We start from the raw sequence: 26,351 nt of genomic DNA, 5'->3' as shown, positions 1-26,351 counted from the left end.
TGGAACATCTGGAAAACATCTTGTTCGGAGAAGGCAAGGTGAGCGATACCACCAGTCTTGTCTCATGCCAACTGTAAAGCATCCTGCAACCATTCATGTGTGGGGTTGCTTCTCAGCCAAGGGAATCGGCTCTCTCACAGTCTTGCCTAAAAACAAATCCATGAATAAAGAATGGCACCAGAATGTCCTCCAAGAGCAACTTCTCCCAACCATCCAAAAACAGTTTCATGATCAACAATACCTTTTCCAGCATGATGGAGCACCATGCCATAAAGCAAAGGTGATAAGTAAATGGCTCAGGGAACACAACATAGAGATTTTGGGTCCTTGGCCTTGAAATTCCCCAGATCTTAATCCCATTGAGAACTTTTGGTCAATCATCAAGAGACGGGTGGACAAACAAAAACCAACAAATTGTGACAAAATGCAAGCATTGATTGAGCAAGAATGGACTGCTATCATAGTATCATAGTATATAAGGCTGGAAAAAGATGCAAGTCCATCAAGTCCAACCTTTAAGAATGTTTTATCCCAATAATCCAGGCCTCTCTTGAACATGTACATAGAGTCCACCATAACAACCTCCTGCGGCAGAGAGTTCCACAGTCTCACTGCTCTTACAGTAAAGAACCTTTGTCTATGGTGATGGTAAAATCGCCTCTCCTCTAGGCGCAGAGGATTCCCCCTTGTCCTGGTCACAGGCCTAGGTATAAAAAGATCTTTGGAGAGATCCTTGTACTGCCCGTTCAGGTATTTGTACATTGTAATGAGGTCTCCCCTCAGTCGTCTTTTTTCTAAACTGAATAATCCAAATTTTGTAATCTGTCAGTGTATTCTAATCCCCCCATTCCCCTAATAATTTTGGTTGCTCTCCTCTGCACCTGTTCCAGCTCTACTATATCCTTTTTATACACTGGTGCCCAAAACTGTACACAATATTCCATGAGTGCTCTGACCAGGGATTTGTATAAGGGCAAAACTATGCCTTTATCATGAGAATCTATTCCTCTCTTGATACATCCCATAATTTTATTTGCTTTGGCAGCAGCCGCCTTGCTCTGGTCACTAAAATTAAGTTTACCATCCACCAATCATCTGCAAATATTGAAACTTGACTGTGTAAACCCACTACAAGGTCATTAATAAAAATATTAAAAAGAAGTTGCCCCAATACTGACCCTTGTGGGACTCCACTGGTAACATCAACCCAATCTGAGAATGTGCCATTAATGACGACCCTCTGTTTTCTATCACTAAGCCAATTACTTACCAAAATACACTATTCCCAGCAGTCTCATTTTATATACCAACCTTTTATGTGGCACGGTGTCAAATGCCTTTGAAAAGTCCAGATATACAACATCCACAGCGTACCCCAGATCCAGTCTTGAACTTACCTCCTCATAGAAAGCAATCAGATTATTCTGACAGGACCGATCTCTCATAAACCAATGCTGATGCTGGGTTATAAGGTTATGCACAGTGAGATACTCGAGGACAGCATCTCTAACAAACCCCTCAAATATTTTCCCCACCACAGAAGTTAGACTCACAGGTCTGCAGTTTCCAGGATTGCTTTTTGATCCTTTTTTTGTATATTGGTACCACATTTGCTATGCGCCATCCTGTGGAATATAACCAGTCCTCAGTGAATCTTCAAATATTAAAAATAACGGTCTGTCCATCACTGTACATAGTTCATGTAGAACCCAGGGGTGTATGCCATCTGGCCCAGGTGAGTTATCTATCTTAGTGGTTGCGAGGCGACGCCATACCTCTTCCTGGGTTAAACTGTTGACATTCCAAAGAGAATTTACATTATTCCTCATTGTTTCTTCCACCAGGGGATTTTCCTGGGTAAAGACAGTTGAGAAGGCGACATTCAGTAGATTGACCCTTTCCTCATCTCCTTCCACCATGACCCCCATATTATTCCTAAGGGGGCCCACACTCTCAGTTTTTAGTTTCTTATCATTTATATACTTGAAAAATAATTTGGGATTATTTTTGCTCTCCCTGGCAATTTTTTTCTCAGTCTCTATTTTTGCAGCCTTTATCTGCTGTATCCTGTAATGCCTCATCGCTACCTTCATGTTTTAGCACCTTAAACGCCTTATCTTTCTCGCTTATTGCTTTCCTTACAAGACTAGTTAGCCACATTGGTTTTTTTCTTGTTCCTCTTATGCTTTTTCCCATAAGGTATGTGTTTCTCACAGGACTTTTTTTAGAATATATGACAAAAAGTCCCATTTTTTGGGGGGCTTTTGTCTTTGAGAACATTATCCCAGTCTATGCCTTTAAGGTCTTCCCTTAGTTGCTGAAAATTCGCCCTCCTGAAGTTTAGAGTGTTGGTTGCCCCTTCACTAACGCTCTTAGTAAAGGGTAATACAAAATTAATGATATTATGATCACTTTTACACAGGTTCCCCCCAACCTGTAGTTTTGATACCCTATCAGGTCTGTTGGTTAGGATAAGGTCCAGCAGTGCCCCCCTTCTTGTTGGCTCCAGGACTAGTTGCGACAGGTAATTGTCTTTTGTTGTTGACAAGAACCTGCTACCTTTGAAGGACTTGCAGGTTTCTGCCCCCCAGTCAATATTTGGGTAATTGAAGTCAGTCAGTATTTGGTCCAGAAGTTGATTGAGAGCTGCCAGGGAGAATTGCAGAGGTCCTGAAGAAGAAGGGTCAACACTGCAAATATTGACTTGCTGCAGTAACTCCTTCTAACTGTCAATTAACCCCTTAACGCTCTGCGCCGTAGCTCTACGGCGCAGAGGTATAAGGGATGTATGAAGAGGGCTCACGGGCTGAGTCCTCTTCATACAGAGGTGGGGGTTTTTGCATTTTGCACAAAACCCCCACCGCTAATAACTGCGGTCGGTGCTTGCACCGATCGCGGCTATTAACCCCCTAAACGCCGCCGGCAAAGTCGCCGGCGGCGTTTAAAAGACGGCGGCGCGTGGGCGCCGCCATCTTTTTTTCGATCACCACGCCCCTGAACGTCATCGGGGGGCGGCGATCAGTTGCCATGGTAGCCTCGTGTCTTCTTTTGACACGAGGCTATCTGGCAGCTGCATATTCGTTACAATGAGCCAGTGGCTCATTGTAATGAATGTGCTGCAAAAATGCCATATATTGCAATACAGAAGTATTGCAGTATATGGTAGCAGCGATCTGACCATCTAGGGTTAATGTACCCTAGATGGTCTAAAAGATAGTGAAAAAAAAAAGAAAAAAAAAAGTTTAAAAAATAAAGAAAATTAATAAAATATTAAAAGTTCAAATCACCCCCCTTTCCCTAGAACGGATATAAAACATAACAAACAGTAAAAATCACAGACACATTAGGTATCGCCGCGTCCCAAAATGCCCGATCTATCAAAATATAAAAACGGTTACGGCCGGCGGTGACCTCCGAGGCGGGAAATGGCGCCCAAATGTCCGAAATGCGACTTTTACACCTTTTTACATTACATAAAAAATGAAATAAAAAATGATCAAAATGTCGCACAGACCTCAAAATGGTAGCAATGAAAATGTCGCCTCATTTCGCAAAAAATGACCCCTCACACATCTCCGTGCGCCAAAGTATGAAAAAGTTATTAGCATCAGAAAATGGCAAAATTTTTTTTTCTTTTTTGTACACATTCGTTTAATTTTTGAAAATGTATTAAAACACAATAAAACCTAAATAAATTTGGTATCACCGCGATCGCACCAAACCAAAGAATAAAGTAGGCGTGTTATTTGGAGCGAAGAGTGAAAGTCTTAAAAACTGAGCCCACAAGAACGTGACGCACGTGCGTTTTTTTTTCAATTTTTCCACATTTGGAATTTTTTTTCAGCTTCGCAGTACACGGCATGTTAAAATAAATAACATTACGGGAAAGTAAAATTTGTTACGCACAAAATAAGCCCTCACACAGGTCTGTACACGGAAAAATGAAAAAGTTATGGATTTTTGAAGTTGGAGAGCGAGAAATGAGGCGAAAAACCCTCCGTCCTTAAGGGGTTAAAGCTTTTGTTACTCATAATATGATCGCACTTGTATTTATGTATGTGATAAAAACATCTGACAAACCAGAGGGCAACAGTAATATATATAATATAATATTTGTGTCATTCTCAAAACTTTTGGCCATGACTGAATTATAAATATGGTGGGCTGGGGGATTCACACAATCGCCCACCCCCTGCTCACCCGACTCAAAGTTGCATGCTGTCAGGAAAAGCAAGAAAACTGGCGGGGATGGGGCTAAATACATGCCTTCTCAATCAGAAAACCAAAAAGGGTGAATTGTTAAAAAATTTCGTAAAGTACCTGAAGGTGCTGGTGTTGGTTACAGAATTCCTTTAATTCAATAATAATAGATGTGGAGAACACAGAACTGCTTGCAGTAATAAAGGCCAGTAAAGTTTGTTTTTCCTAATTATTTTTTTATCAAATGGGAGACAGGGGTGAGGATACAATAACAGAAGAACAGCACAATAAGTAGAGATTCTCCAGAATTATAATATTTCGAAGATAACAAGGATGTCAGGATAAAAGACGGGTCATATTTAGTCTTTGCAAGTCTCTCTACATTATTCAAGATACATTACAATGTAATCAGTCTAGAACACAAAAAAAAACAAAGTCACGTCTGAAAAAATGCATGAGAAAGGAGATATCTTTCCCGCCAAGTAATGCACTCACAGAACTGTATACATGAGTCATATCCAACAAGAAGCTTGTTTTTCAATAGTCACTTTACATTATTTTGATGGCAAATGGTTACTATTTATTAGGTGATAGCCAGACTCCTAATGTCCACCAGCAAGGAAATCCCTACAGAATGTTACAGTTTACATTCATTTCCATTTAGCTATTTATGTAACTATAGACATTTCTTCTTTCCAGGAACAATAAAAGGTAACGTAAGATGCTGATTCAACCATTCTGGATCCTACAATTGCTTCATCATGTGGATGTATGATTTCATACAAACTGCAGAACGCCAGCATTGAAAGTAATACTTCACCATTATAATCTTTGGCGTACAATTGATGGCTTATCTTCCGAGTAGAACTAGATTTTGTGAAGTGTAGTAATTATTGTGTGATAGAATAAGTATATGTTTTATTGATGATTTGTATGATATTATCAATGTGGAAGTTGGCAATGATTAAAGTGATTGTACCAAGTTGGCAAGCTAACAAGCAGATCAATGAGACCTCCACCAATTACCAGAAGGAGACCCCCAGAAATTCAGAAATGCAGGTCCTTAATGATCGATGGAGCCAGTGGCATAACAAGACAGCAGTGGACAACCGATACAGACTTTGGATCGGCCCCCATAAACCCCTGTCCCACACATTGTACTTGAAAATTTGCATATATGCTATACCGACATATACTCAAAGCGCCATACTCATATACCTTATACATAGTGACCAGAAGCAGCCTCCACTCAATGAAATGTCCAGCAGCAGCCTCCACGCAGGGAAATGTCCAGCAGCAGCCTCCACTCAACGAAAAGCCCAGCCACAGCCTCCACTTAATGAAATGACCAGCTGCAACCTTCCCTTAATAATAAATTATAAATTAGCAGTCACAGGGCTCCATCGTATAAAAAAAAATAAACTCAGTACTTACCCCCTGTGCCTGGCTTCCTCTTCTCCATGCGGCATCCCATGCAGTAGCGGGGACTACACTTCTGTGCACGTACATACCTTCTCGTAATGGACTCCCTCTTATCTCTGGACCTTGGTCAAAGTCACAACCTCCTAAGTTACACCACTGGATGCATGCATACATGCACAGATAGCAACAGACACATGCAGACTCACATGCACACATGCTTTATTATTGGGTAACAAAGAAAGTAATTAATTAAATTTTAATCATCAATTCATAAGTAAAACAGAATAATTACATGACTTGGTCTCCCTAGCATGAGGGAGACAAACCCCCCACCAATAAGCATTGCAAAAGTATAAAATTTTGATGCAAATTTTAGGCTGGGTGGGGCTTTCAACACCGGATTCTTCTTAACGCTGGTACTGACACCCAATGGCCCAAGATCCAAACAACGAACCGAAAACCTAAAAAACAAAATATCAATTGGGTTTTAATTAATTAGACCTTACTTATAATTTAAAATGACCAGGCTCCCAACTACCAATTCTTCTAATTACCGCATCACTCAAGCCAAGACAAGCTGGCTCGGTTTCCGCACCAATTCAGAAAGAATGTAAAGAAATCTTCTTGTTAGCCAATCCTAAAGAAACCCAACACTTATGCAAAACTGCATTAAATTGCTACACCGTCACCTGAGATAAGTCCTTATGAAACAGTAGTGGACCAGACAGCCTATGCCTAAACGAAAGCCATTGCTGCAAACCGAACACAGAAAATGATCACCTAACAACGACAAATTAATCCATTTTCCTCTCCTCAACTGGGAGATTTATCATTGACTTTTGGCGTAAAAAAGTGGCAAAAAAAATCGCAAAAAGTTTTTTGTGATTTTTTGGAGCGAAAAACATCACAAGGGCTTTTTCCGGCCACTCTGAAATGGTGGATCAATAATAGAACCACTGCTAGTGCAATGACCTGCAAAGTTAGATTTATGATGTGCGATTTTTTAAAATAATTGCAAAAAAGTGCTGTTGCGATTATTTTACTCTACTTGCTATTATTTTAAAAGAATCCCAGAGAGATTTATTAAAAGGCCAACGCCACTTCACTAAATATGAAACGGAGCACCAAAGACAGTTATAGAACTATCTCAAAGAGTTTAACTCTAAAAGCTGTCAAAACAGACCCTGGGAAAAACCTCACTGATAAGTCAGTTGATAGAACGCCTCACATCCTTTGTTGCTGTAGACCTACGATGAACTTTTAACATTTGGATCAGTCCGATCCAACTGATTCGGACTGAGCGCAGGTTTTAACTTTCAAATTTTGTGGCAAGAAAATGCACTTACAAGCACCACGAAGAAGAAGGTGAACTCCGGTATCGGGCGCATGATCTTAGCAAATCGCGGCACAGTGCGTTATCATCAGACAATGCACTTTAGGTGAACTCCGCGGACTGTGTAAATAAATGTTAAGACCATGTTTAAGACCATGTGCACAAGATGCGATTGAATTATGTTTTAAAATGCATTTTAGGCGCATCTGGAGAATCTCCTCATGGAATGTCTGCATATTGTAAACATGGATGTAAGATCCAGCATGAGGTAGGACCTATTGAAATCAATCAGTCCCTCTGCGAACTTCTATTGTGCCCCCTCATCTCCCCTTCATATTGTCACCTCTCATCTCTCTCTCATACTGTACACCCTCTCATCTCCCCCTCATATTATGACCTCTCATCTTCCCCTCATATTGTGACCGCTCATCATCCCTTCATATTGTGAAACCTCTCATGTCCTCCTCATATTGTGGCCTCCTCACATCTACCCCTCATATTGTGGCCTATCATCTCCCACTCACATTGTGTCCCCTCATCTCCACCTTATGTTGTGTACCCTCATCTCCTCCTCATATTGTGGCCCCTCTCATCTCCTCCTCATATTGTGGCTTCTCTCATCTTCTCCTTATATTGTGGCTTCACTCATGTTTCCCTAATATTGTATCCTCTCATTTTCTCTTCATACTGTGGTCCCTCATCTCCCCCTCATATTGTGGCCTTTCATCTCCCCCTCATATAGTGACCTCTCACCTCCCCTCATAGTGTGGCCACTTATCTCCCCCTCATTTTGCTATCTCTCACCTCCCCTTTAAAATGTGGCCTCTCATCTCCCCCTCATATAATGGCTTCTCTCATCTCCCCTCATATTGTGACCTCTCTCCTACCCTCATATTGTGGACCCTCATCTAACCGTAATATTGTGGCCTCTCATTTTCTCCTCATACTGTGGTCCCTCATCTCCCCCTCATACTGTAGCCTCCACTCATCTCCCCCTCATATTGTCACCTGTCATATCCCCCTCATATCGTCACCTCTCATCTCTCCCTCATATTGTGGACCCTCTCATCTCTTCCTCATATTGTGACCCCTCATCTCCTCCTCATATTGTGTCCCCTTTCATCTCTCCCTTATATCGTTGCACGCTCTCATATGCCCTATATTTCGGTCCCTCTCATACTCCATATAATGTGGGCCCCCTCTCATATCTCCCCCATATTGTGGGCCACCTCTTACATCCCATTCGTCCTCTTTTCCTTGTTCCTAATGAATTAAAAAAAAAAATAACCACCACATACTCACCTGTCCCTGTTGCCCAGAGCTTTCCTCTTCTCATCTTCCTCTATGCTGTGATGCCGGCAGATGATGACATGTGCCTGTGCATCCCAGCTACAGGGAAACAGTGATGATGCAAAGAGCTGATAAGTCTCTGCTCTATTCTTTTATTCAACTTTATGTGTGCCCTCTCCAGACACAGATAGAGTTGGAGTCCTGGCACTGCTGTCGGGGGATTGTAAAGGAAGTACAGGCGGTCCCCTACTTAAGGACACCCGACTTACAGACAACCCATAGTTACAGACGGACCCCTCTGCCCACTGTGACCTCTGGTGAAGCTTTCTGAATGCTTTACTATAGTCCCAGACTGCAATGATCAGCTGTACGGTGTCTGTGATGAAGCTTTATTGATAATTCTTGGTCCAATTACACCAAAAATTTTGAAACTCCAATTGTCACTGGGGCAAAAGAAAAAAAATTGTCTAGAACTTCCATTATAAAATATACAGTTTCGACTTACATACAAATTCAACTTAAGAACAAACCTCCAGACCCTATCTTGTATGTAACCCGGGGACTGCCTGTATATGCCTGTAGTTGAATATTGGCAAATGGTCCCTAAATACTAGTTCAATACTGGCAACATGGTGCGGCAGCGAGTCTCACTTACTGGGATTGGACTCACATCAGGTGACTTGCATATACGTCTACAAACTGACTTTTTAACATTGCAGCCATGGAAAGGGACCCTCTCGAGATAAGGGCAATACATTTTAGTATAAAGTATTTATTTTGAGTGGGTTAATTTGAATTGCAGGTTCCCTTTAAATGTAAAATACATTGAGTCTCAGAAAAGATATAATATCCTATGGCTAGGCTAAAGTGTAATTCTTCCCCTTATAAAAAGTAAGCCTTAATTAATCACACACTGCAAATAGTGCCCTGTAACAATAATTCTCCACAGATCTCATGTATCATGGAAAAGTTAACACACTTAGAAAATTAACAAAGACAACTATATAATTCAACACAATAATATAACTTCCCGCAGAACACTGAGTGAAGGAGAACGCTAGATAAACAGTCCATTTGAACTGATACTTTAAAATAAATTACTGTCTATATGCCAGAACATTTGGGAAAGATTAGAGCTGCGGAGCTAGAACTTCTGATCAGCCTGGTTTAAGGTTTGAAGAGCCATGAGCTTTTTTCCATGAGCCTCTTGCAATGCACATTTTCATTGATTCTATTCAGAGTTTTAATTTCATTTCTGTTATATTCTCAGGTGCCTACTGGTAAATGTTTACAGCAACTTGGTTCTAAGGAGACAATTTTAGGTTATTTGTAAGTGGAATAACTAGAAAAGGCCCCATAAAAGTAAAGCTGTGATTGAGTCCATCTCCTATTAAACTTGAACATCAAAGCTCATCATTGGATGTTTGAGGCCTAAGCTTGCATTCACACACAAGTAGACTAAGGCCGAGGGGGCATACCGCGGCATGCAGGAGAGAAGGAGGCGTGAGCGCTACTCAGAAAACAGCGCCGCACGTCCGCACACACAGGGAAGGATAGAGCATGCTCTATCTTTTCCCTGTGTACAGCGCAGAAAGGTGGCACACATGCTTGATGATAAGTCACCAAACCTGTCAGCATAAATTGAGATAATGGGGCTCATTTACTAAGGGTCCACGGAACGCATTTTCGTCGGGTTTCCCGATGATTTCTGTTTTGTGCCGAATTGCCCAGGGATGCACCGGCTTGCACGCGGCAGAAATCGGGGGGGAAGGCCGTCGGACAAACCGCGAAATTTAAAAACGGAATTGTGTCGCAAGATCAAGCACTCACATGCACCAGGAAGAAGAAGGTGAACTCCGACGGACCTCAGCGCGGAAGCGACACATGCAGGAAATTGGACGCATGACCTTATTGAATCGCGGACGGCCCGAATTCATCGTCGGACAACGCACCGAGGGATCGCGACAGGACTGGGTTAGTAAATCTGCCCCAGTAAATCACAAACAGTATATTATCAAATAGATTAACATCTTCCAGATCATGCTAAAATTCTTTCGTGGCCTAGTGTGGTGGTATCATACAGAAAATCAATTTTGAAGTAAGATTTAAATTTTTTCTATAAAGAAAAAGGAGATGGAGAGTTGGGCACTGAAGTCAAGTTCTCTCTACCACAGATTGACATCAACAACTAAACTTCAGGAGAGTCAAGGAATGTAAGTGAAGTCCCTGGATGGTGGGTCAACAATCAGAGTAGAGAGGACATTCTGAACAGGTGTGTTTCTTCCACTGCCCTGGGTGTAACCTGGTGGAAGAAACAAGGGGTATCTGCATCCGCCCACTGCTCCCAGTAAAAAAAAAATGCTCTCCTTCTGGCTCCCCCTGCAGCTTCTTCTCTATCTTCTGCAGTTGCGGGATCCAGCTATTGTCACTATGACATCACCGGAAGGTACTTTTTAAAAAATGTGCTGGGAGCAGTGCACTGGTCCTACCTGTATACTAAAAAGGGGGGAGGATGACAGCAGTGTGCTGGGGGTACCTATATATTAGGAGGGTGACTGCCATGTATTAGGGCTCCCTATGTACTGGAGGGGTGACTGCAGTGTGCTGGGGCTACCTATATACTAAAGGGGTGACTGCAGTTTGCTGGAGCTACCTATATACTGGAGTTGAGGCTGTAGGATGCTGGTGCTACCTCTATACTGGGTGGTGGCTGTAGTGTGCTGGGGTTATCTATATACTTGGGGAGCCTGCATTGTGCTGGGACTACTGATATACTGGGGGGTGGATGTAGTGTACTGGGGTTACCTATATAATTGGGTGGGCTGCATTGTGCTGGGGCTATTTATATACTAAAGGGGGTGACTGCAGTGTGCTGGAGCTACCTATATACTAGGTGGTGGCTGTAGTGTGCTGGGGTTATCTATATACTTGGGGAGCCTGCATTGTGCTGGGGCTACTGATATACTGGGGGGTGGCTGCAGTGTGCTGGGACTACCTATATACTGGAGGGGTTGGCTGCAGTGTGCTGGGGCAACCTATATACTGTGGGGGCTGCATTGTGCTTGAGCTACCTATATACAGGGGGGCTGCAGTGTGCTGGGGCTAACTATATACTGGGGGGGGCTCCAGTGTGCTGGTTCTCTATATGCTGGGGGGCTCCAGTGTGTTGGTTTCCTATATGCTGGGGGGGGGGGGGGGCTGCAGTGTGATGGCTACCTACTTATTGGGATGATCGGCAGTGTGCTGGCTATCTATATACTGGGGGGGGGGGGGGCTCCGGTGTCCTGGCTACCTTTATATTGGGTGGGCGAGAGCTGAATACCTATATACTGGGATGCAGTGTGACTGGGAATTGGTCCTGGTGCTATGTTTCTGTTTATACAGAAACGGTTGTAGTATTGTACTTATGTATTTAACTCCATACTGGTGCTGTATTAAGGTACTAAGCTTTGTTTTGGTGAATTATATGTGTAAATTGCCATAATAATTATGACAGCTACAATTTGATATACACTGTACATCTTAATAAAAGGGGGGCCACTGTATATGTTAGAATTAATTTGGGGGTAATGTCTAAGGTAACTTAGTGGGAAAGTGCGGCATACACTACAACTCATATATAAATGAACATTTTTCATTTGTGGGGGATTGTGTATGCTAAAGATCGGGTAGCATTGTATATATTTTAATAAGCTCATGGGGGGATTTTTTGAGATTCACCCTGTATAACAAATTACCTAGAAACTGCCTTGATTCTGAAACAAAGACAGCTGGGCCATGACAGAAACATGAGCTGAAAAGTGTTAATCTGCTTGAAAACATACTGGCAGGGGGTTTATTGTGTCAATTTCTGCTGACAGGTTCCCTTAGGACAGTGATGGCGAACCTTTTAGTGACCGGGCGCCCAAACTACCAAACCATGACCCAATTATTTATTGCAAAGTGCCAACACAGCACAGGGTCCCATAAACAGGAAGAATTGTAAGGGCAGGAGCTACTATGATAATCCAGATCTGTCCGCCCCTTCCCACCTCTCCAGGAGTCCCAGGTAGCACTGTAAATTTAAAATAGCGCTGTGCATAGCAAGTCCTGGGCTGTCTGGGACTGCAGGAAGATAAATGGAGTCCTCTCTGGTAATGGCCTGAGTGCCCACAGAAAGGGCTCTGAGTGCCAGTGCCATAGGTTCGCCACCACTGCCTTAGGACCAAAAATAAATAAAGCCACTTTGCACAGTTTTGTTAAAACATAAAAAAAAGAGAAGAAAAAAGGGGCCAAAGTGTGTGTGCTTAGTGGTAAAGAGCCTCCAGACCTTTGACACTTCTCTTGCTAAACAGGTGTCCATGTTGACCAAAACATGTCCTTTTTGAGGTGTGCATTTTGGACAGAAAAGACAACTGATAAGACAATAGGCACTTGTTTTGTCATGTATTGTTGACCTTATGTGACAATAATTAGATATTGGCACTAGTAATTATCCTTTTGCTCTGTTTGCTCTGATAATAGCTGTTTTATTTCATACTTATCTGGCAACTTCCAGTAGAGTTGTTCCAGAACAATGTGACATCATATGTTTTGTTCTGTACTCAAAATTTCAGTGCTTGAAATTATGAAAGTGCATAATGTAATTGTTGAAATCTGTTAAAATAATAAACTATGTCTTAGAGGATTTGTGATAATTAAAAGGTATAATCAGGGAAAACAAACACTGAGTCCTGAAACAAAACATTAATAACTCCAATGTGAACATAAAAAAGTGAAATGATAAAGGTCCACGTATTCTAACTCAGTTCATGTCAGGTTTTGGTACAATCGGAGCTCCAAAAATTTGCAGTTTTTCAAGCACCTTAGGCTCACCAAAAGGTGACTTAAAATATGGGTCAGCAGTCAACATAGATAGATTTATCAAGTCCAAAAATCCAGAAACTATATTCATGCCACACACATACTTGCAGTTGGTACCTCATGTACACTGGATGGTCAAGTATGGTCTCAATAAGCAGAAAAGCCTAAAGCCAGAAAATTCAGCAAACTTTTACACAAATCCTCCTCGCACCCCAATGCGTCTATCAATGCGGTACCAACTGGCCAATACTTATGTAGGAGAAGAATCTGTTCTTCTATATAAGGCTTTTGAACTCCGGGCACATGAATAAAGACACATATTCGATCAGTGAGAAAAGTAAATGCATGGTCAAAGTCAACACCAACACTGGAACTATTATATCTTTAACCCAAAACAAAGAACGTACCACAGATGAGATCTGCCATGGACTATCACTCACAATGGAAACACATGAAGGGCATAATTGAATGATATTGGCGTATACTGTAGGCAGATTCATCACTTGCCAAATACTTTCCCGCAAACCCTGGTATTGCCACACGTAAAGCTAAAAATCTAAGAGATTGTGTTGTTAAAAGTCACCATAAAAAAATGAGTTACTCAAACATTCATCTACAACAAGCGTCCAAAGTAGGGGTACAAGCAATGCGGCAGTTGTGGCATGCCCGAATATCATCCATGTAGAAACTTTAGTGAATTCTTCAGGTGAAAAGGAATTTAAGATCACTTGTGCAAATACATGTAACACAAGTGAAGTTGTGTTGTAATATCTGTGCCAACATGATCTTCTGTCCGCGGAAGGCGGCTTAGAAGGTGCTAATTCCCTTCAGTGTTTTATGTGTGTAGACTGATGCTATGTTGCTGCTGTTTGGGACTGATTGAAATACACCCAGCCCCTCTGCAACCCAGCCCTGTCCATCAAGGGTTACCAGAGTGATAGATGCCCGATCCAGTCAGCTGCTGGGGGTTGAGTCCAGGAATTTCTTTATATACCTACATAGTCCCATTATACCTTGATGGTTCTACTAGTCTTCTCATACCTTATCCCTTTTTCTGATTTATTTCTGAGTTAATAATTTGCTATTCTGTGTATAGACCTCTGCTTTGTTTACTTGACCTCTCTCTAGTTATTTGACTCTTGCCTTCACAGCTTGGTTTTGACCCATTCAGCTTTTTTGTCTTTATCTGTTTGTCCCTTGGACTAAATGGATGTATTTATAAAGTTTCCGAGAAAAATTTGTGTTGCACACGCCACAGTCGCCACAAATCATGAATTTGTCACACAATACACGATCCAGAGGAAAACTTCATTTTGATAAATCTGGCCCATTGGGTCAGAGTGTAAAGCAAGTCAAATACATATTTTTGGGGGATGAGTAAATGATGACTACATTTTGGGATGAACTAATTTATAGTTCTATAAATGTTGTAATCCCTGAAAAACAAAGCATTATAATCCTGTAATTCATGCAAACTGTAAAAACTTCTGAATTATCAAGTCTAAAACTCTTTGACCGACTGTTCAACAGATTTAACTTAAAATAAATAAAAACTTATCTTAAAATCCTACATCTGTTCAAGGAGGTTTTTATTGTTCTATATGGGAATTATTTAACAGAACAACCTGACATTCAGTAACTTGAGTCACACTTTATTTCCTCTTAAAACTTTTGGCAGCAACTTTGAAATGCACAGAGCAAACATGAACGTGGCTTTCTAAAAATTTGCATGAAAATGATGTGGATGGTGACCCAGTTCTGAACTATACTTGTACCAACTATGAAGCTTAGGGCAATGGCCAGGTCCATTACACATAATTTTTGGCATTTATTTAAAGGAGATATATAGGCATTGAAAAACATTGGTGTTTATATCTTTAATAGCCTTACCCCTGACCATCGGTAGTATGTGGTATTGTAACATTTGGAGAGAGGAAGATCTGGACCGCACATCGACACATTATACAATGATTTATTCCCGCAAGGCTACATTAACAAAATTAACTTGAGGTTCTTAGTTACATTTTGATCATATTGCATAAAACCACTAACCTTGTTTTAGTAAGTTCCTGCACTATTAGATAACACATCAAATGACGCCCAAAGATACCAAGACTCAGCAGCCCCCCAGCACCAATACTGGCGAACTAAGCCACCATGGCTCTGGGCCCCTGGTCCCCACCAGCACCGCACCACAGAAACAGTGAACACCATGCAGTACCGCACCGTGTGAATTGGTCTTGAATGCTCCCTATTCCATGTTGTCTCAGAAACTGGCTGAGAACAAATAGGCGGCCACTATATACAGTCTGCTGCAAATTAAAAACACATGGGGCAGATTTACTTACCCGGTCCATTCGGGATCCAGCGAAGGGTTCTCTGACACTGATTCGTGTCTCCCGGCGATTCACTAAGGTAGTCCCCCCGATGTCCACCAGGTGTCGCTGCTGCGCTGAAGTCCGTCAGAGTTCACTGAAGTTCACCAAGCTAGCCTGGGTGCAGGTAAGTGCGTGTCAAGCGACACTTTTTTTTCTAAAATACAGCGTTTTTTTTCAAATCCATCGGGTTTTCCCAACGGCCGTTGCCCCCCCCCATTTCCATTGCATGCATGCCGGCGCCACAATCCGATCGCGTGCGCCAAAAACTCGGGGCAATTCATGGAAAATCGTGCAAAATGGTAATATTCGGGTAACCCGACGGAAAAAACGTGATTCGGGCCCTTAGTAAATGACCCCCCATGGAGTGCTGGTATCAGGAAAAAAACTAAATAGATGAGGAGACAGAATTCAAACTATACCAACATTTGGAGAGAGAAATATCTGGACCCACTAAAATGAGGTCAGTGGTTAGTGGCTCATGCAATTTGGTCAGAGAAATAGATCATTATATAATGTGTGCATGTCCAGATCTTCTCCAAATGTTTGTATAGTTTTAATTCAGTCACCTCATTTATAGTTTTTTTCTGGCACCCAGGTGTTTTTAATTCGCAAAAGACTGCACGAGACCTGTTCACATGGCATGATTTTGCCATCTTTCCAGAGAAAGTTTACAACCATATAATAATCAATAATCTTAGATAAAGTACTTTCTTTCTAAATGGGGTAAATGTCTTAAAAAGGGACATCAACCTCCAGGAGAAATAGCTTTCTAAGAATCTTAAAGGGAACCTACCACCACAAATCTACCTATAAAGGTAGATTGGGTGGTAGGGGGATCAATGGGACGTGAGGATAGCCCTTTTAAGGGCTAATCCTCACGTCCCTGCACTTTTTTGATAACTTTTATTAGATATTTATTTAAATTTACTTATGCGGCTACTGGGGCGTGGAGTAGCCGCATATGAGATTACACGAGGCGGCTACTCCACGCCCCGGTAGCCACTTTACCCCTCCTACTCACCCATCTTCGGCGCGCAGCTCCGCGTAGCTGCGCGCCCTCGTCCGGCGATCCTGCCGTCTGCGCATGCGCAGAAGAGCAGGCCCGCACCTGTTTCGGAGCAGTGACCGCGCAGGCGCGGGCCTGCTCTTCTGCGCATGCGCAGACGGCAGGATCGCCGGACGAGGGCGTGGAGTAGCCGCCTCGTGTAATCTCATATGCGGCTACTCCACGCCCCAGTAGCCGCATAAGTAAATTTGAATAAATATCTAATAAAAGTTATCAAAAAAGTGCAGGGACGTGAGGATTAGCCCTTAAAAAGGCTATCCTCACGTCCCATTGATCCACCTACCACCCAATCTACCTTTATAGGTAGATTTGTGGTGGTAGGTGCCCTTTAAGTAGCCTATTCCATAGCTTTTAGCTCTTAATTTCCCATCAAAAATGGAATCAAACAATTATGGCATCAACAAAAATGTAAATAAAAAAGCTAAGAAAAAACATTAGTGTTCAGAGGAATTTATTTTTAAAGAGATTTTTTTATAATTTAATTTTGTATTGTGCGTAAAAAACAAGCTCAACATGAAAGTATTGCTATTTCTGAAACATTTTCGTATGTCCCGTTCCATTTTGTAGAAAAGAAAAATTGTTATGCTTGAATTAAATGAGCTCACTTTATTCTGCCTAACAAGTAATGAATAAAAATTAAATATTTTATTTTTATTATTAAAAGGATTGGAGCTGAGAAAAAACAAAAGGTTGAAAAGGTTGAAAGCCTGTGCAGCAGATTTATTTCAGTTAGGGCTCATTCAGACGGCCGCATGCCTGCCCGGATCGGATCCCGGGAGAACACAGGCTCAGGAGGAGGAGGGGGTAGTACTCATTACACCTCCTCTCTCCATATATAGACAGGTGACTGCTCCACAAATCTGCCAAATTATAGGAAATATTTGGTATTTAGTGGCACTTCTTAGTTTTACCTAACTAATGTGCTGTGCTCCCACCTACCCTTAACACCAAGGGTTAAAAAAATATTATTTAAAAGAAAAGAGATGTGGGCACTAGCAGAGAGGTTTACAGAATTATATATACGGTATATATATATGTATAAAACGATACATTTAATAATGATACAGTATTTAATAACAAGATAAAAATGTATAAAAACAATGCAATTTACACCATATTTAAAAACATCTTTAGAATACATATACTACTTTCTCCCACAATGGGGCAGATTTACTTACCCGGCCCATTCGCGATCAAGCGGCGCGTTCTCTGCGCTGGATTCGGGTCCGGCCGGGATTTATTAAGGTAGTTCCTCCGACGTCCACCAGGTGGCTGCGCTGAAGAGCATCGGAACGCACTGGAATACACCGAACCGGGCTGAGTGAAGGTAAGTGCAATTTTTGCGACACATTTTTTTTTTTAAATGCGGCGGTTTTTCCGAATCCGTCGGGTTTTCGTTCGGCCCCACAATATGTAAAAATGTGTGACCAATTATTCTGTGTAGAGAGAGTTGGTTATAGGCATGCGTTTACAGGCACGAGTCCTATCGCGCTAGTCCTAGTGCTTCATCTTGCATCTTGGCAAGATGAAGCGCTAGGACTAGCGCAAAAAGACTCATCCCTATAAAAGAAACCCTATCATCTACTCTCTCTCCTGTTGTGTAAGCCAATTTTTAAGATGGATAAATAAAGAAGAATTTTTAAAGAATTGGTGAGTGCCAACTTTTCTTCTTTTCTACTTTGCTAATCTTTGAAGATAACTGTATATGGACAATCCTTTGAGCACCACCACATTAAATACAAATCTTGTCACTTCTCCCACGAGAAAGGCTGCCTATATTCAGATTGCGCACGTATCCTGTGAACGAGGACTCCACATTTCGTTTATTCTGCGTAGAGTACTCTATATAGTCCCAAAATATAAAACTTGCAGTGGATGAATATCCAGGAGGATTGTGGTATCAGAATGTAGGACCCTACTTTAGATATAGGCAGTTAATCGAACAGCATATCACAGTCAATGTAATATATATATATATTGGGTCTGATGCTGAGTCTAGATATTAGCATACCTACTATTACTGTTATACGATGGTGATACAACAGATAGTTTGATGCTTTTAAGAGAACTCACAGTTATGAAGAATCTATTTTCTTTTGTGACTTTTCTCTGATCGCATTGTGTTGTGAGGATCTCGGGGTTGTTATTGAGTAGTTGCACATGGGAGCTGTGCCTCCTTTGTCCCAAAACGACTCCGCTGTAGTCCATCTGTGTGCGCATGCATAATAGAAGAAATGTTATGCTCGGATCATAATAGAGTTACTCTTTTGTAGCATTTATAAACCGCATATGTAGTTCATGTATTCCGTGATAGGAATGTCCTCAGAATTCTTAGTGGACGTTCTTAGAATAGAATAGTTATCTTAATCTTTGTTGTATTATCCAAATAGCCTCTTAAATTGGGTCGGTCCACATATGTTGGGTCGCTGTTGTAAATTACATTTTATTTTTTATATTTCTGTCATATAACATACTGTAGGAGAAACTAGTATATGCATTGTTACATTGTTTTTAAGAATTTGTATCTTAAATGTTGCATTAAATGTTGTATCATTATATATATATATATATATATATATAAATTCTGTAAACGTTTCTGTTAATATATATAGGATGAGGCCTATATTTTGCGGCTTGGCCGCCTGACTCGGTGACAAACTGTGCGTTCAATGCATCATGACCGGGAGCCATAGAAGTCTATGGGGGCTGGGATCTGGCCACAAATCATGAAACCAGATCAATACCCCCATAACACCTCAGTGACTGAGACCTTACATGTAAAAGGACTTTTGCCTGGAAAGAACTTTGGCAATATATACGTAGTCATGTGGAACAATCCCAGCTGGAGATTAATCCATCTATTCCCACTTAGGTCTGAGAGATTCAATGCTTTGCAGGTAGATATGGGACAAGCAAAGATAACCTACCCTACTATTCTAACTCATTGGGTTCCTCGGTGCACATCTATCATTATGAGAGGAAACTCCCAGTTCCAAAACTTCTTCTAGGATCACTTTTTAAAATATAGGTCCAAACTAGTTTTTTAAGGGGGTTGGGAATTTCTTAATAGCTCCTCAACATGCATCCCATAGAGTGACCTCCAGGAACTATTGATTCTGGAAAGACTAAGGGTGAGGAACGAATTATCCCACTATTGGGGGTGGCACTTGCTTTTGGAGGTAATTTATGTCATTTTAGGTGTGATCAGGGTCCCAAGTCCTTGTAGGTCCTTAGCGAGCAAGTAACAAATTGAAGTGACCATAAATGTGTCCCATAGCATTTGGTTGGCTAAAGAATTTACTTACTATCTAAATGCTTTAAAAGAAATTCAGGTTACAGATCAAATAAACATAATGCAAAAAGAAACATTTCCTGTTTAACATTTTGCTAAAACTCTTTTTACTGGCGCAATGAGGGTGAATAAACACATCTTTTCTTGAACGCTTTCCATACATCTGCTGTTGTCATACTGCCAATGATCTAAGCTATAAAATCTTTAATGTATACAGCCAGATGTGCAGAGTCAACAATTTTTCTTAAACTCTCAAAAATATACAGTTAGAATCATAATTTATAGAATGTATAATGTTATATAACTTCCTTCTTAAACTTACACCTGTGCGAATGCATTGGAATAATTTTGGATAGAGATTGGCTGTTCATATTGTATCCACGGAGTTGTTTATTCTTGATCTCCTTTTGGGATGTTTGTAGAATTGTCTGCTTAATGGGGCTCATTTACTAAGGGTCCGCAGACCACACTATCAACGGATATTCCACCGATTTCCGATGAAATAGGGATTTTGACGCACGCGATCGGCTTTCATGCGGCACAAATCGGGTGGAAGGGCCATTGGACGATCCGACTGATGCGGACTGAGCGTGGGATTTAACATTTAAGTTGTGTCGCAAGCCAAGCACTTACGTGCATCAGGAAGAAGAAGGTGAACTCCGGCGGACCTGAGCGGGGAAGGGACAGATGCACAATATCGGGCGCACGCCGGTAGGGAAGCTGCGCATTCTCGTTGGGGAATGCACCCCTGGGATCGCGCAGGGACGGGTAAGTAAATGTGCCCCAATGTCTCCAATTTCCAGACCACAGTTTTTAAATACAAGAATGGTTCTCTTTATAAGATTTTTATTGTGGTTACGATATACTGTAATAATGAGGAAAAGCTCAACAGCTGAGTTTATGTGCGAGTTGTTGTTCATTACAGGCAGTGTAATACATACCAGTTTGATGAAAGGAAGGCGAGCTGCCATACTTTCACTCAATGTCTAAAGAGCAAAACCTTTTCCCTCATAAATTGTTTTCTCTGCCAGATCATACTTTTTATTATTTTCAAACATGTCATTTTTCGTTGATGTAACAAAATCATGTTGTTTTGCTTTTCAAACCAAAAAGTCTAAAGTTCACACTTATGAGCAGTCTAAGGGTGATGCGATCATGAAACTATTAAAGTGTATTAAACCTGTAAACCTTTGATGAAATTGAAGAATTTGTTATAGAGATGCACATTAAATCCCATGAGTTTGATGGAGAACCTAAGGAGAACCCCAGGTTACATCAGAGTAGTCAGTGGTGTTCTGCTGTTCTACTGAATCATTCCCTGACCCATGGGTTGGGCAATTAATTTCCCATAGGGCCACATTACAAATTGTTTTGTGACCAGATGAATACACTTAACTCTTTTATGATGCCCCCATTTATAATGCTCCTTCTGATTATGACCCCATTTAATATGCCTTCTGATTCTGCCCCCTTTCATAATGCCCGCTCTCATTATGTACTCACCTTTCCTCTGGTCCTCCGGTGGCAGCGGATATCTTCTACCCTGCAGTAAGGCGACCAGTGCCAACGACGTAGTGACTGTGCTGCCGGTGCTGGAAGTTGTGCTGTGCATAGTGGTAGAGCAGGGAACTACACTAGTTATTACTAGCTACAGTCAGTGGCAGCAGCACACGAGGAGCCCTACTCCTGGTCCATCATCTGGCTTGTGTGCTACCATGGGCCACACTCCCCCCGGCATGACCGCCAATCACAATTGTGGTCACAGGAGATACAACCACGACCATGTCAGGAGGTCAGCGGGACACCGCAAGATACTTTATGGACCAATTGTGCCCCGTGGGCCGTACAATGACTGGCACTGCCCTAACTGAATGACCTGCATACATCCACAGAAGTAATGGCAAGAATATTAATGGTCATGTCATTGTGAAGTCATTGTGAAGTCACCGACTAAAGCACATTACCGTAGACAAGGCTCACATGGCTGCTATTGGACTCCCCGATGTCCTTCATTTCTCTCTAACTTTAAATTTTCAAGAATGTGTGAAATGAGACCTTCCCCAATCATTGGATTGTAAAAGATTTTAACCTTTTTTGAAGATTATTGAGTTGTATGATTTCCAACAAAACTATACATGGCAATGTTTAGGTAAGTCAATAGTTAGAGCAATTTACATTTGTTTCCTACATTTTGATTGTAATATTTAGAGACAGAGGAAAGGCTATATAACTATTCGATCAGTCTCTTACCGTGGAAACAAATTGATATACAAGAGGAACTATAGAGAATTTTAAAGCATGATAACTTGATGCTTCCTTCAAAATTTTCTCTTAAAATCCATCATGATAAACTAGGAGCACTTACTCATAGATCCAGGCACCATGACTGGAAAACATTTTATATTTGTTATCCATGACTTCCTTCCTTCTAAAATCAACTTTTATAATAATGAATCAACACAAGCTCTGAGGGGCATTACCAGTGCTCCTCCTTGTTGTTGCTTCACAGACTGTTAAAGTGTGCAACATGCACTTCCCCCTCCCTTTGATTGCAAGGGAGCAGGGAGAGGCTGAAGCAATGTAACCGCCTGTAAAGCTACAGCATGGAGGGGCCGGTAGCTCCTCCCCAGAGCCCTTTTGGCATAAACTTAAAAGTTGATTTTAAAAGGAAGGAGACCATGGATAACAAATATAAGAATATTACCACAGTCACGGTGCCTGGATCTATGAGTAAGTGTCCCTGGTTTATCATGCTTGAGTTTGATGGTAGATTTCCTTTTACAGTTTATAGTGTTATTTATTCCTAGGGATAATTTGAACATTGAGAATATTTCCTAGGATTAGCCACACAGATCTGACTAATATTAGCTTATTTCAATAAAAGTCTAATGGTTCTTTGGGTATACAGGGGCTATAAAGTTTATTTTTCCTGGAATTGATCATACCCATATTGGAGGTGAAAGTAGGTAGAAGAGAACTGAATTATTCCTTTCCAGATTTGGGAAATGTCTTTGTCCCTTAACCTTGGTTCATCACTTGCAACCTTAAATTCTCGGAAACAGCAGTCAAAATAATTGAGTTTTATAGGGAAACGTGAAGCAGCAGATGTGTGTTTCTGTAAATCTAACTTTTTATGTCCCGGAGGGGGAAAGCACATTTACAAATACTAATTAAACTGTTGACTTTAGTGCTTTGCACTTTATAGTAGTAGTAAAAGTGAAGCAGAGTTCTGATAAATGGTATGATCCAGAACAATGATCTGTTTTGCTCTTTCGGCACTTTACTTCCAGGCAGTATAGACTCTACATGGTATATGAAAGGAAAGATGGACTTATACACCTTGTTGTAAATACTACTCAAACTTAATAGATATCATTATATTAATAATAATAGATTAATACATTTTGGTATATGACTTATGTTTTGATTACTGTATGTACTCGAGTATAAGCCGACCTGAGTATAAGCCGAGAACCCTAATTTTAAAACAAAAAACTGGAAAAACCTATTTACTCGAGTATAAGCCGAGGGTGGGAAATTCATTGGTCACAGCCTCTCCAGTATATAGCCCCCTGTAGTATATAGCCTGCCAACCCATGTAGTATATAGGCTGCCAGCCCCTGTTGTATATATCCTGCCAGCCCCCTGGAGTATATAGACTACCAGCCCCCTGGAGTATATAGCCTGCCAGCCCCTGTAATATATAGTATGCCAGCCCCCTGTAGCATATAGCCTGCCAGCCCCTGTAGTATATAGCCACCAGCCCACTGTAGTATATAGCCTGCCAGCCCCTGTAGTATATAGCCTTTCAGCCCCTGTAGTATATAGACTGACACCCCCCTGTAGTATATTGCCTGCCAGCCCCCTAGTATAAAGCATGCAGCCCCTGCCCCAAATATAATATCTGTAGGAAAAAAACAAACAGTGTACTCACCTTCCGATGCCCCTGGCAGGTCCTCTTCTTTACAGCGATGCTCCGGCATTGGCTCCATGTCCTCCCACAGTCCATTGCAGGCACCATGATGTCAGCCACTCGCTGAAATCATACTGTGTGCCGATGCCGGCGCACATAGTAGAATGTCAGCGAGCGGCTGACATCACGATCCCTGCGATGGACCGCACGGGGACATGGAGCTGAATAGAAGTATAGAAGAGGACCTGCCTGGGGGAGGGAGGGAGTACACTTCCCAACACACATACCTACAAAGTAGTTATGCACTTAGCATAACTACATCAGGTGAGCGACTTTTTACTTAACTGTGTCAACAGACGGTATTACCATTTATCTTCCTTTTCTTCAGCTCTTTACGATAACATAGACATCTGAGACTATAATGTTTTTCTATTGTCTGTGCTGTATGATAAATATCACAGTGTTGCCCTAAAAATGCAAAGCATCTGTTAGATTAACTACAAGCCACAATAATTGTAGTTTTAGTTATATTTTGGTCATTTTATTTTTTAATGTTTTACTTTTTAGAATGTTGATTTAATAAATATGTCTCTTGCATGACTCAATTTACAATTATTGCATATTTTATATTACGGTATGCTACATTCAGACCTTACACCAGTGTTGCTAAATCGGTTCTGTGTATTCTGGACCGTATCCTGGGGAATGGAAGTAGGAAGAAATGTACAAAAGTTCTGGTCAAACTACTACTATCAATATCAGATTACCCATAAAACACGATGAGTACAGATTTCACAGCTGCAGGGAGGTCAGCAATGGAGACTGTGTAGCCAGATGGTGCTTTGTGAATGAATCTCCATCTGGTGGAAGAAACATACATTGCACAATGTTTTAATTAAAAAACATGTGTCATCAGAGATGGCCTATAGCCTGAGTCAAGTTTTCATGTAAAACCAATTTAGTTAAATATTTATTTTGATTTTTTTATGCCATTTTATTTAAAAAAAAATATACATTAAGGGGTTAGCCAATGAAAAAAGGTTCTCAATTTTTGATCCCTTAGTGATGTTTACACAATCATTTTAACCCCTTACTTTACAATTGTAACCCTTTAATTGTGTTTTACATCATGTGTCGGCTGGGGGTGCATGGAGAGCGCTCACGGGCTGAACCCTCTCCATAGCCAATAAGTCTTTGCTACATATTGCAGCACTTACTGTAGCACAGATCACAGTTTTATCCCGTACATCGTCGCCGGCAAAGCTTCAAAAAGATGGCGAAGATCGTCACTCCCCGTAACTACATCGTGGATCGGCGATCGGTTTCGATGGCAACCTCGGGTCTTCTGAAGACCTGAGGCTGTCTTGTTTTAACCTATTCGATTTGCACATCATTATGAATGAGGAGGAAAATCCCCATACAGTAGTATGGCAGTATATGGTAGGATCAATCAGACAGCCTAGGGTTAAAGTGCCCTAGGGGGTCTGAAAAATAGTAAAAATAAAAAAAGTTAAAAAAATGTTATTAAAAAACCCCCAACAATTCAAATCACCCTATTTCCCCTAGTAGTTGTATAAATATAAATAAACTATAAAAATCATAAATACTTTAGGTATCACCGCATCTGAAAAATGCCCGATGTATCAAAATATATATGTTTTTCCCTGTGTTTAACCCCGTAACAGAAAATAGCGCCCAAAGTAAAAAATGCCACTTTTTTGCCATTTTGAAAAATATAAAAAAAATTTAATAAAAAGTGATCAGGAGGGCATCCAGTTTTAAAATTAGAAGCTTTGAAAACATTATCAAAAGTCACAAAAAATTACACCACCCATAGCTCCGTACACCAAAGCATGAAAAAGTTAGCCTCAGAAGATGGCAAAATAATTAAATTTTTGTAAATGTATGAAAACATATAAAACCTATACAAATTTGCTATCCCCGTGATTTTTTTCCACTTCCCAGTGCATGACATGGAATATCAATTATCATTTCTATGAAGTGCAATTCGTTGCACTTTACGTTTAAAAAAAAAAAAGTTATAGATTTTTGATGGTGGGGAGTGAAAAATGGAAATGAAAAAACAAAAAAAGGCCAGGTCATTAAGGGGTTAATCAGTGTCATTGCTGTTTAAGCTCCTTTCACTCAATGATGGTCAGTTTAAAATTCCTGAGTGTGGGCAGGGACTCTCTAAGCAGATATTTCATGATTGCTCTGTGCTATGAGATGCTGTGTGCTGACAATGTGCTTAGATTATCAGGGTACAGGGTTTATCTAAACTTTTATTAACTTTTGAACATTCTACTAGCATCTGATACATTTAAAAAGAGAGATGAGACATGATGAGATAATGAGATCCATGCGATGTATAAAAAAAAATGGGGTACATTTACTAAGGCTTGCTCCCAGTTTTCTGGTGGACTTTGCACGTTGTTTCTAGTGTAAACTGCTTGCACAGGTATTTAAGAAGTGTCTGCACCACAGATGTGTTCCACCTGACCTTTTTGTGGCGCAGCTGCTCTAGTCATCATGCGAGACAAATTAGAGGGCGTTCTGGTGCTCAGTCAGATCATGCGCCAGATTTATCATGCAAAGTCCAACAGAAGTGTGTCGCA

At 41.0% G+C, this 26,351-nt stretch overlaps 1 long non-coding RNA gene across 1 annotated transcript; it reads right to left on the bottom strand.

The window, feature by feature from the left end:
- Positions 1–5,918: 5,918 nt before the first annotated feature.
- On the bottom strand, positions 5,919–21,698 carry LOC140133989 (uncharacterized). The gene is made up of 3 exons (XR_011856014.1): positions 21,327–21,698; positions 18,605–18,739; positions 5,919–6,083 (listed from the first exon to the last, which is right to left on the bottom strand). It is a non-coding gene; the product is annotated as an uncharacterized lncRNA (long non-coding RNA).
- Positions 21,699–26,351: the final 4,653 nt, after the last annotated feature.

Source organism: Engystomops pustulosus, chromosome 5 (genome assembly GCF_040894005.1).
Source record: "Engystomops pustulosus chromosome 5, aEngPut4.maternal, whole genome shotgun sequence".
NCBI lineage: Eukaryota > Metazoa > Chordata > Amphibia > Anura > Leptodactylidae > Engystomops > Engystomops pustulosus.
The sequence above is the reverse complement of the archived record's forward strand: the minus strand, read 5'-3'. Positions and strand labels throughout refer to the sequence as shown.